The sequence below is a fragment of the Oncorhynchus kisutch genome, linkage group LG15 (assembly GCF_002021735.2).
Source record: "Oncorhynchus kisutch isolate 150728-3 linkage group LG15, Okis_V2, whole genome shotgun sequence".
NCBI classification, from domain to species: domain Eukaryota; kingdom Metazoa; phylum Chordata; class Actinopteri; order Salmoniformes; family Salmonidae; genus Oncorhynchus; species Oncorhynchus kisutch.
Window position 1 is genome coordinate 81,992,394 of NC_034188.2, and position 12,445 is coordinate 82,004,838.

General features: G+C 44.4%; 1 pseudogene; it reads right to left on the reverse strand.

Annotated features, from left to right (window-relative positions):
- Positions 1–12,445, reverse strand: part of LOC109878863 (tumor necrosis factor receptor superfamily member 19L-like) — a 57,821-nt pseudogene that overhangs the window by 10,331 nt on the left and 35,045 nt on the right.

Genomic DNA, 12,445 nt, shown 5'->3' on the forward strand with positions numbered 1-12,445 from the left:
GAGAGAGAGGGAAGGGGAGAGAGAGAGAGGGAAGGGGAGAGAGAGAGGGAAGGGGAGAGAGAGAGGGAAGGGGAGAGAGAGAGGGAAGGGGAGAGAGAGAGAGAGAGAGAGAGAGAGAGAGAGAGGGGGAAGGGGAGAGAGAGAGGGAAGGGGAGAGAGAGGGGGGGGGGGCGCAGAGGGAGTGAGGGAGAAAGAGAGAAAGAAAGAGAGACGGAGGGAGAGAAATATTCAACATTACTACCCAGAGAAAAAGACAGGCCATTTTTAAGTAACCGACCGGGGAACCAGACAGGGACTGAACTGGGTTTAGAAATAAGGAAACATTCCACAGGGATTTGAACCAAAATTACTTTTCATTAAAGAGGAGGCAAAGGAAATCATGAAGACGGTCTTTGTCTATTTGAATAGGTGTGATGTATGTGTTTGAGTGACACTTCAGTGTGATGTATGTGAAAAAACTGTAGGTCTGTTGCACACCAACAGAGATGAGTAAACTTGCTAAATCTCCCGTTCTGTTCGGGAGTTCTGAAATTCTCTCTCTCTAATTTAATTTCAATTTAAGGGCTAAATTGGCATGGGAAACATATGTTAATATTGCCAAAGCAATAAACAAAAGTGAAATAAACAAAAAGTAACAGTAAACATTACACTCACAGAAGTTCCAAAAGAATAAATACATTTCAAATGTCATATTCTGTATTTTTACAGTGTTGTAACGATGTCCAAATGGTTAAAGAACAAAATGGAAAATTAATAAACATAATTATGGGTTGTACCTACAACAGTGTTTGTTCTTCACTGGTTGCCCTTTTCTTGTGGCAACAGGTCACAAATATTGCTGCTATGACATCACACTGTGGTATTTCACCCAGTAGATATGGGAGTTTATCAAAATTGGGTTTGTTTTCAAATTCGTTGTGGATCTGTGTAATCTGAGGGAAATATGTGTCTCTAATATGGTCATACATTGGGCAGGAGGTTAGGAAGTGCAGCTCAGTTTCCACCTCATTTTGTGATCAGTGTGCACATAGCCTGTCTTCTCTTGAGAGCCATGTCTGCCAACGGCGGCCTTTCTCAATAACAAGGCTATGCTCACTGAGCATTCCTTAAGTTTGGGTCAGTCACAGTGGTCAGGTATTCTGTCACTGTGTACTCTCTGTTTAGGGACAAATAGCATTCCAGTTTTGCGCTGTTTTTTCTTAATTCTTTCCAATGTGTCAAGTAATAATCTTTTTGTTTTCTCATGATTTGATTGGGTCTAATTGCGTTCCTGTCCTGGGGCTCTGTTTGTGTTTGTGAACAGAGCCCCAGGACCAGCTTGCTTAGGGGACTCTTCTCCAGGTTCATCTCTCTGTAGGTGATGGCATTGTTATGGAAGGTTTCGGAATCGCTTCAGTTAATGTGGTTGTAGAATTTGGGCCTCTTTTCTGGATTTTGATCATTAGCAGGTATCGGCCTAATTCTACTCTGCATGCATTGTTTGGTGTTTTACGTTCTACACAGAAAATATTTTTGTATCTCTCTCTCTCTCGCGATCTGTCTCGCTCTGTATTCAGCCTCTCTGATAAAGGTATGTATGTATGAGAGCAACCAACAGAGAATAGATGTCTCTCTAGCAACCGGCACCAACCCATAGCACCAGAGGTGATCAGATGGGGGCACTAGAATAGCTCACTCCACTACACGCTCCATTCAACACTCAGTGTTTGCTAGAGTGTGTGTGTTGGTCTCCATGGACAACAATATCTCAGCAGCAGCCTGAGTTGACCCATCTCTGTGTGTTTCCACAGCCAGCTAATGCTAGCAGATATGTACCACAGCCAGCTAATGCTAGCAGATATGTATCACAGCCAGCTAATGCTAGCAGATATGTATCACAGCCAGCTAATGCTAGCAGGTATGTACCACAGCCAGCTAATGCTAGCAGATATGTATCACAGCCAGCTAATGCTAGCAGATATGTATCACAGCCAGCTAATGCTAGCAGATATTTATCACAGCCAGCTAATGCTAGCAGATATGTATCACAGCCAGCTAATGCTAGCAGATATGTATCACAGCCAGCTAATGCTAGCAGATACGTATTCTGTAGAGCTTGTACAACCCCATGTTCTCAAATGAGTGTTCCCCTTGAGTGGAGTTTAAAAGAGAACTGACATAGGAAAAGGTGTCTCTCACACACACACACACACACACACACACACACACACACACACACACACACACACACACACACACACACACACACACACACACACACACACACACACACACACGAGTAAAGTGCTGGTGTAAGGGATTTCTCTTCAGCCCACTCAGGACTAGCCCACTGTCAGACAGCACTGTTATGTAAGCATATATACAGAGAGAGAGAGTAGGGGAGAGAGAGAGAGTAGGGGAGAGAGAGAGAGCGAGAGCAGAGAGAGGAGAGAGAGAAGGGGAGAGAGAGAGAGTAGGGGAGAGAGAGAGAGTAGGGGAGAGAGAGAGAGTAGGGGAGAGAGAGGAGAGAGAGAAGGGGAGAGAGAGAGATAGATGGATGAACAGGAGGGATGTTAATTAGATGAGTTCTAACCTCTGCTGCCTCATTTCCTCTATCACCCAGTATTGCTCTTCGCTCTCCCCTCTTCATCTTTCATAGTTCCTTTTCTTTTTCACTATTACCCATCACTTGACACCATCCTCCTCTCTTTACCCCCCCCCCCCCACATCTCGCTCTCTCTCATTCTCTCTCTTTCTGTCTGTCTCTGCACCACTGCAGCAGCTGCCCTCAATGCTGCACGCAACAGTAAACCCTAAAGACCTGAGACCTGGAACACGTCCAAACACACAGCAACACACTGACACAGAGGGATGGAGCAGGGAGGGGAGAGAGAAGAGGAGAAGTGGATGATATGATGGAGAGGAAAGGAAAGGAGAGGAGAAGTGGATGATAGGAGAGATAGGAAAGGAGAAGTAGATGATAGGAAAGATAGGAAATGAGAGGATAAGTGGATGATAGGAGAGATAGGAAAGGGGTCTCCTGACCCCTCCTGTCTCAGCCTCCAGTATATATGCTGCAGTAGTTTATGTGTCGGGGGGCTGGGGTCAGTTTGTTATATCTGGAGTACTTCTCCTGTCCTATTCGGTGTCCTGTGTGAATCTAAGTGTGCGTTCTCTAATTCTCTCCTTCTCTCTTTCTTTCTCTCTCTCGGAGGACCTGAGCCCTAGGACCATGCCCCAGGACTACCTGACATGATGACTCCTTGCTGTCCCCAGTCCACCTGGCCATGCTGCTGCTCCAGTTTCAACTTCCACCTAACTGTGCTGCTGCTCCAGTTTCAACTGTTCTGCCTTATTATTATTCGACCATGCTGGTCATTTATGAACATTTGAACATCTTGGCCATGTTCTGTTATAATCTCCACCCGGCACAGCCAGAAGAGGACTGGCCACCCCACATAGCCTGGTTCCTCTCTAGGTTTCTTCCTAGGTATTGGCCTTTCTAGGGAGTTTTTCCTAGCCACCGTGCTTCTACACCTGCATTGCTTGCTGTTTGGGGTTTTAGGCTGGGTTTCTGTACAGCACTTTGAGATATCAGCTGATGTACGAAGGGCTATATAAATAAAAAATAAATAAATTAATAAATTTGATTTGAAGTAGATGATAGGAAAGATAGGAAAGGAGAAGATAAGTGGGTGATAGGAGAGATAGGAAAGGAGAAGTAGAAGTAGATGATGAGTGGGTGATAGGAGAGATAGGAAAGGCAAGGAGAAGTAGATGATAGGAAAGGAGAGGAGAAGTGGATGATAGGAGAGATAGGAAAGGAAAGGAGAAGTAGATGATAGGAAAGATAGGAAAGGAGAGGGTGAGTGGATGATAGGAGAGATAGGAAAGGAGAGGATAAGTGGATGATAGGAGAGATAGGAAAGGAGAAGTAGATGATAGGAAAGGAGAGAAGTGGATGATAGGAGAGAGGAAAGATAGGAAAGGAGAGGATAAGTGGATGATAGGAGAGATAGGAAAGGAAAGGAGAAGTAGATGATAGGAGAGATAGGAAAGGAGAGGATAAGTGGATGATATGAGAGATAGGAAAGGAGAGAATAAATGATTGAATAATTGATCTGGGAAAGGAGAGATAGATTGATAGAGAAGAAGGAGGGGTGGGTGTTTCTCCATGCTACAGGGCAGCTACGGTTTCACAATACAAGAACTGTGTTCCATTACTCATACTAACCTCACTAACCGTACTATTTGTGATGTAAATTGAGTATGTAGTATGCTTATTGGTCATAGTATGGATATAGTTAGTATGCTAAAAGTTCCCAGATGTCATACTAAATTCACCAAAATACAAAGTATATTTGCAGTGGAGACTATTTCTGTGCTTTTAGGGCCCATAATGCAAATTCTTCTGAAAATGGGCGTGGCTTCACAACGCTTTCAGATTTGAAGAAAATGGCGAAAAATAGTCAGACGACAGTGGATACAAATTCATTACTTTAACTAATTATGACAAATGTTGAGAAAATGTTGAGCAATGTAATAAAGTAATGACTTTTCAAATAAGTTACGTTACACGTTGTGTTGGCTAACAATTTGTTAGCTACGCTGTCCTTACGAACCGCATATCATTACAGTATGTACCGGTATGTTAGCTAGTTACCATCCTAATGTTAGTTGGCTACTAATACATGGAACTTGCCAGGCAGTATATTAACTATATGCTATCTAACTAACTACCCAGCATTTATTGATTTGATTATTTATGTCATTCTTAGCTAAGTGGTATAGTTGTGAGTTTTCAATCGACATTGTTAATTCTGGCAATCTACTCCGATTTCAGAGCACTCTCGTCTGAGTGTGCCAGAGCGCAGAATAACTGATGAATTTACGAACACACAACACCCGTTGAATATGGCCGGTGTCACTAAACGTCAGCAAAAACAAGTGTAATTCAATTGTTGCCAGCAGCACAGTTACAGTCACCAACACTCTAGATAACATGAAAACAGCCTAACCAGCTCTGCTAGGGTGAGTAAAATGGTCAGAGTGAGGTGTTCTCTCATTTGTGATGGAAGTAGCTAGCAAGCTAGCCAATGTTAGCCAGTTAGCTTGGGTGCTTGACTGCCGTTGTGAGGTCAGAACGCTTGGATCAACCCTCCTCCTCGGCCAGAGCGTCCAGTGTAAGCCCCGAGAGTGAAACGCTATGAATTTACGAACAGACAATCTGATAACGCTCTGGATTTGCACACTCTGGCATTCTAGATTAACTTTAATAACACACCCGAAGTCGTAAAATGTCTAGCTAGTTATGTGTTATGCTAACTAGCTAGCAAGAGATTGCATAGCAACAGCATCAACTTTCGGTAGACGGACGAAGCACTAGTACGCTCAACTGAACTGAACAGTTACTAGCAACACCAGACAAGGAGATGGAGCCTGAGATACTAGCAACACCAGACAAGGAGATGGAGCCTGAGATACTAGCAACACCAGACAAGGAGATGGAGCCTGAGATACTAGCAACACCAGACAAGGAGATGGAGCCTGAGATACTAGCAACACCAGACAAGGAGATGGAGCCTGAGATACTAGCAACACCAGACAAGGAGATGGAGCCTGAGTTACTAGCAACACCAGACAAGGAGATGGAGACTGAGACACTAGCAACACTAGACAAAGAGGTGGAGACAGACACTAGCAACACCAGACAAGGAGGTGGAGACTGCCAACCAGATTAGGAGTGTGTGTGTGTGTGATGTATGATTTGGAATGCATTGTATTTCCAGAGAGGTGCCCTCTGACCTGTAGGGGGTTAGAATGTGTCATTCCCAAGCGTCAGAGTTAATACAACAGCGTTTAGTTCCCACCACCACACTGTCTACATGGCTTATAGTCTAACATGACTACTGTCTATGAAAAGGGCTGAAAGAAGAGATGTGTTTGTGCCCTGTGATCGTGAGAGGTGTAGTCGTGACACAGCTACCATCTGTACCAGGGGGACCTTCATTTCTCTCTGCCCTTAGAGACATAATAGTATGTTCCTTCAGGGCCCTCCTTGTGTTCTGCTTCCCAGTGTGTGAGCAACAGGACATGCGATGCCCATGTGTATCCCCTTACGTATAAAGCTGTGTGCCTTTCTAAGCAACCATTGAAGAGCTAAAACTAGGTTACCCATATTGGGGGAAGGCTTTGAAAATAGATGCCAGGTTTGAAATAGAGTCTGAGGAGTCAGGGTTACTGTCAAGACCCAGTTTTTGTAAAGTGATATGATCTAATTTTGACAATAGGATAGGGTTAAATGTTAGAATTGGGAGTTTTCTAATCTGAAAAATGTGATTCTGATCCTCCGGATAGGGATAAGGATTTGGTAATCCAATCTAACCTTAAATCAGGATTGTATGTCATTAAAGGATCCCACCATACCTTCTCCGCTATGCAATCTGGTTTCAGAGCTGGTCATGTGTGCACCTCAGTCACACTCAAGGTCCTAAACGATATCTTAACCGCCATCGATAAGAAACATTACTGTGCAGCTGTATTCATTGACCTGGCCAAGGCTTTTGACTCTGTCAATCACCACATTCATATTGGCAGACTCGACAGCCTTGGTTTCTCAAATGATTGCCTCGCCTGGTTTACCAACTACTTCTCTGATAAGAGTTCAGTGTGTCAAATTGGAGGGCCTGTTGTCCGGACCTCTGGCAGTCTCTATGGGGCCACAGGGTTCAATCCTCGGGCCGACTCTCTTCTCTGTATACATCAATGATGTTGTTCTTGCTGCTGGTGATTCTCTGATCCACCTCTACGCAGACGACACCATTCTGTATACTTCCGGCCCTTCTTTGGACACTGTGTTAACAACCCTCCAGGCAAGCTTCAATGCCATACAACTCTCCTTCCGTGGCCTCCAATTGCTCTTAAATACAAGTAAAACTAAATGCATGCTCTTCAACCGATCGCTGTCTGCACCTACCCGCCTGTCCAATATCACTACTCTGGACGGCTCTGACTTAGAATACGTGGACAACTACAAATACCTAGGTGTCTGGTTAGACTGTAAACTCTCCTTCCAGACTCACATTAATCATCTCCAATCCAAAATTAAATCTAGAATTGGCTTCCTATATCGCAATAAAGCATCCTTCACTCATGCTGCCAAACATACCCTTGTAAAACTGACCTTCCTACCGATCCTCGACTTCGGTGATGTCATCTATAAAATAGCCTCCAACACTCTACTCAACAAACTGGATGCAGTCTATCACAGTGCCATCCGTTTTGTCACCAAAGCCCCATACACTACCCACCATTGCGACCTGTACGCTCTCGTTGGTTGGCCCTCGCTTCATACTCGTCGCCAAACCCACTGGCTACAGGTTATCTACAAGTCTCTGCTAGGTAAAGCCCCGCCTTATGTCAGCTCACTGGTCACCATAGTAGCACCCACTCGTAGCACGCGCTCCAGGAGGTATATCTCACTGGTCGCCCCCAAAGCCAATTCTCCCTTTGGTCGTCTTTCCTTCCAGTTCTCTGCTGCCAATGACTGGAACGAACTGCAAAAATCACTGAAGCTGGAGACTCATATCTCACTCACTAGCTTTAAGCACCAGCAGTCAGAGCAGCTCACAGATCACTGCACCTGTACATAGCCCATCTGTAAACAGCCCATCTATCTACCTACCTCATCCCCATACTGGTATTTATTTATTTATCTTGTTCCTTTGCACCCCAGTATCTCTACTTGCACATTCATCTTCTGCACATCTACCATTCCAGTGTTTAATTGCTATATTGTAATTACTTCGCCACCATGGCCTATTTATTGCCTTAACTCCCTTATCTGGTGTCTCCTCTGGTCATGAGAAACTGGGCCCTGGTGTCTCCTCTGGCCATGAAAAACTGGGCCCTGGTGTCTCCTCGGGCCATGAAAAACTGGGCCCTGGTGTCTCCTCTGGCCATGAAAAACTGGGCCCTGGTGTCTCCTCGGGCCATGAAAAACTGGGCCCTGGTGTCTCCTCGGGCCATGAAAAACTGGGCCCTGGTGTCTCCTCGGGCCATGAAAAACTGGGCCCTGGTGTCTCCTCGGGCCATGAAAAACTGGGCCCTAGTGTCTCCTCGGGCCATGAAAAACAGGGCCCTGGTGTCTCCTCGGGCCATGAAAAACTGGGCCCTGGTGTCTCCTCGGGCCATGAAAAACGGGGCCCTGGTGTCTCCTCTGGCCATGAAAAACTGGGCCCTGGTGTCTCCTCTGGCCATGAAAAACTGGGCCCTGGTGTCTCCTCTTGTCATGAAAAACTGGGCCCTGGTGTCTCCTCTGGTCATGAAAAACTGGGCCCTGGTGTCTCCTCTGGTCATGAGAAACTGGGCCCTGGTGTCTCCTCTGGTCATCCAAAATATCAGTTCATGCATTGTTGTAAGGACCCTTGAAAACACTTATTCAAGAGAAAATCTAAAAAGGCACAGCCCAGATACCTGTATCTCTTTCTCTCTGTCTCTGTGTCTCTCTCTCTTTCTCTCTCTGTCTCTTTCTCTCTCTGTCTCTTTCTCTCTCTGTCTCTTTGTCTCTCTCTCTCTCTCTGTCTCTCTCTCTCTGTCTCTCTCTCTCTGTGTCTCTCTCTCTCTCTCTCTCTGTGTCTCTCTCTCTCTCTCTGTGTCTCTCTCTCTCTCTGTCTCTCTCCTCTCTCTCGCTCACCATCTTTCTGTGGTGTAGCATTCTCCTCGTCTCCTCCCTCCTTCTCAGCAGTGCAGTTGTATCCTTTCTTCTTGAGGATATTACAGATGAGGATCCCCAGGAGTCCCATCACACAGAAGATTGGCACCAGGGCGAACACGGCATACTCTGTACTCTTCTCCTCCGGGCTCCGCACTGCTGTACCGTTCACCGGCTGGCCGCCACTGCCCGTCGAACCCTTATCCACCGTACGCACCACGCGCACGTGGATAGATTGGGCAGGGGGGGCTGGGGAGAGATAAGGGGGAGAGAGAGTGAGAGAATATGGCCCTGTTAAAACCATTATTCCTCCAGTGGAAACATAACAGATTCAACTATTTGTTGGTGTGATATTGATTCTGTCCACACTCACCTCTCACACAGGCCAGGGTGGAGGCTGTCCTCCCAGCAGTGGGGTGGAACCTGGTGGCACCAACACAGGCACATATTAATATCACAACAGAACAATACCATGTTATCATAGCAGTGTATTCATTTCATGGTCATTTAGCAGACGTTCTTATCCAGACAAACTTACTATTGGTGCATTCGTCTTAAGGTAGCTAGGTGAGACAACCCCATATCAAAGTCCTAGTAAGTAAAACTTTTCCAACTGACCGTATTTAAAGGTCAACAGTCTATTTCTGTAGAGAGCGGTGGTCCTGGTCGGAGGGTAGAGACATGCTAACCGGGCTATACAGTGACTGGTCAGGATACAAGCATTTCGCTACACCCGCTACACACGTGTGAACAATTAGATTTGATTTGATTTGATACTTCAGTGCTACAGTCAGGTAGCTGAGCTGGTGTCTATATATGGATATGTAGGACCACAGTAATACACCTGTTTACTAAGCAGGGCTGGTGTCTATATATGGAGATGTAGGACCACAGTAATACACCTGTTTACTAAGCAGGGCCACCGAGAGAGAGAGATTATTGTGTTGCAGTATAGTTTTACAGCAGAAGAATCATTCAACCGTTTTGCCTGTATCTAATGTGGCTTATGAAGAAAAACACATGCTTGTCGGTGCTTGTTGATACTTGTCGGACTTGTTTGGTGAATATTGAGATTACAAAGGGAGAGGGTAGAGATTGTCTTGTATGTGGATACATACCCATACAGACAGTCTCCGCAGACAGCATCAGAGTGCGATGTACCAGAGGTCACAACCTTTTTGTTGAGGACCCCACAGGAGGAATGTGGGCGGCATTGATCAGAGTCATAGCCGTCCGAAAAAGTACCAGCTGGACAAGATTGGCATCGCATCGCCTCGCCTGGCCCCTTGACCTGCCAGCAAGCCTGGCAGGAGAACACATCTTCACATCTCAGAACAGAGAACCACTATAATTACACACTTCAGTCACATGTGGTTCTGTGTTCAATAAGAAGTTCCAAAATAACTAACACTGCCGTTTTGGACAGAAACTAAGATACATTACCTATTTTTCAGATTCATATGTACACATTTTCATATGAAACCGATTATTTTTTATATATACAATTGATGTCGGAAGTTCACATACACCTTAGTCAAATAAATTTAAACTCAGTTTTTCAAAATTCCTGACATTTAATCAGAGTAAAAAATCCCTGTTAGTTAAGATGACCACATTATTTTAAGAATGTGAAATGTCAGAATAATAGTAGAGATAATTATTTATTTCAGCTTTTATTTCTTTCATCACATTCCCAGTGGGTCAGAAGTTTACATACACTCAATTAGTATTTGGTAGCATTGCCTTTAAATTGTTTAACTTGGGTAAAACGTTTTGGGTAGCCTTCCACAAGCTTCCCACAATAGGTTGGGTGAATTTTGGCCCATTCCTCCTGACACAGCTGGTGTAACTGAGTCAGGTTTGTAGGCCTCCTTGCTCGCAAAACACTTTTTCAGTTCTCCCCACACATTTTATATAGGATTGAGGTCAGGGCTTTGTGATGGCCACTCCAATACCTTGACTTTGTTGTCCTTAAGCCATTTTGCCACAACTTTGGAAGTATTCTTGGGGTCATTGTCCATTTGGAAGACCCATTTGCGACCAAGCTTTTAACTTCCTGATTGATAGATTGAAGCAACATCTCAAGACATCCATATAATTTTCCTGCCTCATGATGCCATCTATTTTGTGAAGTGGCCCAGTCCCTCCTGCAGCAAAGCACCCCCACAACATGATGCTGCCACCCCTGTGCTTCACGGTTGGGATGGTGTTCTTCGGCTTGCAAGCGTCCCTCTTTTTCTTCCAAACATAACGATGGTCATTATGGCCAAACAGTTCTATTTTTGTTCCATCAGACCAGAGGACATTTCTCCAAAAAGTACGAACTTTGTCCCCATGTGCAGTTGCAAACCGTAGTCTGACTTTTTTATGGCGGTTTTTACTCCTTGCTGAGTGGCCTTTCAGGTTATGTCGATATAGGACTCATTTTACTGTGGATATAGATACTTTTGTACCTGTTTCTTCCAGCATTTTCACAAGGTCCTTTGCTGTTGTTCTGGGATCGATTTGCGCTTTTCGCACCAAAGTACATTAATCTCCTTCCTGAGCGGTATGACGGCTGCGTGGTCCCATGGTGTTTATACTTGCATACTATTGTTTGTACAGATGAACGTGGTAACTTCAGACGATTGGAAATTGCTCCCAAGGATGAACCAGACTTGTGGAAGTCTACAATTATTTTTCTGATGTCTTGGCTGATTTCCCCATGATGTCAAGCAAAGAGGTACTGAGTTTTGTGGTAGGCCTTGAAATACATCCACAGGAACACCTCCAATTGACTCAAATCATGTCAATTAGCCTATCAGACGCTTCTAAAGCCATGACATAATTTTCTGGAATTTTCCAAGGTATTTAAAGGCACAGTCAACTTAGTCTATGTAAACTTCTGACCCACTGGAATTGTGATACAGTGAAATTATAAGTGAAATAATCTGTCTGAAAACAATTGTTGGAAAAATGACTTGTATCATGCACAAAGTAGATGTCCTAACCGACTTGCCAAAAGTATAGTTTGTTAACAAGAAATTTGTGGAGTGGTTGAAAAACGAGTTTTAATGACTCCAACCAAGTGTATGTAAACTTCCGACTTCAACTGTATATATATATATTAGTCATGTATCAACAAATTAACAAAAACATAGTACAGATGTGGGATCTTAATTTGACCAGTGCTGTCGTGGCAAAACACTCCTGCAGCAACAGGATTTTAACGTATCGTCCATGATGTTGCTTCATCGGTGGTTAGTCTATTAGCTGGACAAAAGAACGCCCCATGTAAAGTGGAATACTGTCAATATAACCATGTGTTAACGTAGGTTTTCAGTGAATTTATGTTAATCCCGAAGCTCATCTGTTCTTCCTACCCTGCAGGAAAATTCTGAGCAACAAAAGAGTGATCAAATTAAGATCCTACATCTGCATATTGGTCGTATCTAAAATAAGAGCAGACCCACTGGGAAAAGTTGTTTCAAAGTTGTTTCACCGTCATTTCAATGAAAGTACCTTGAACCAACGTGGAGTAGACGTTGAATTGACATCTGTTCCCAGTGGGGAGAAACACAACTTCTATGTAGTGAGAAGGAGGAGAAAGTGGAGAGGTAGAGGTGGCCTCTGTTGACAGAGGGATTGACGGTGGTAATGTAGTGGAAGATGGGGTGGGGGGTTTGGCCTGTATAGTGACAAGTGAGTTATAAAAAGACATTTAGGAAGACTGGGTAATGAGAGGTGAGTTAGGATGACAGGGTAATGAGAGGT